The sequence below is a fragment of the Gekko japonicus genome, unplaced genomic scaffold (assembly GCF_001447785.1).
Source record: "Gekko japonicus isolate JY-2015 unplaced genomic scaffold, Gekko_japonicus_V1.1 scaffold3510, whole genome shotgun sequence".
Taxonomy (NCBI): domain Eukaryota; kingdom Metazoa; phylum Chordata; class Lepidosauria; order Squamata; family Gekkonidae; genus Gekko; species Gekko japonicus.
In genome coordinates, this window is record NW_015164765.1 from 27,750 (window position 1) to 27,981 (window position 232).

Here is a 232-nt window from a genome sequence, read left to right on the forward strand (position 1 = left end):
CGGTATGCTATCGGCAGCCAGTGCAGCGCTTGCAGCCCAGGCTGAATGTGGTCTCGCCTAGAGAGGCCCATCAACAGCCTGGCTGCAGCATTCTGCTCTAGCTGCAGCTTCCGGATTTGCGACAGAGGCAGCCCTAAGTAGAGAGTGTTACAGTAGTCAAGCCTCGAGGTGACCGTCGCATGGATCACAGTGGCCAGGTCTTCACGTTCAAGGTAGGGGACCAACTGCCGAG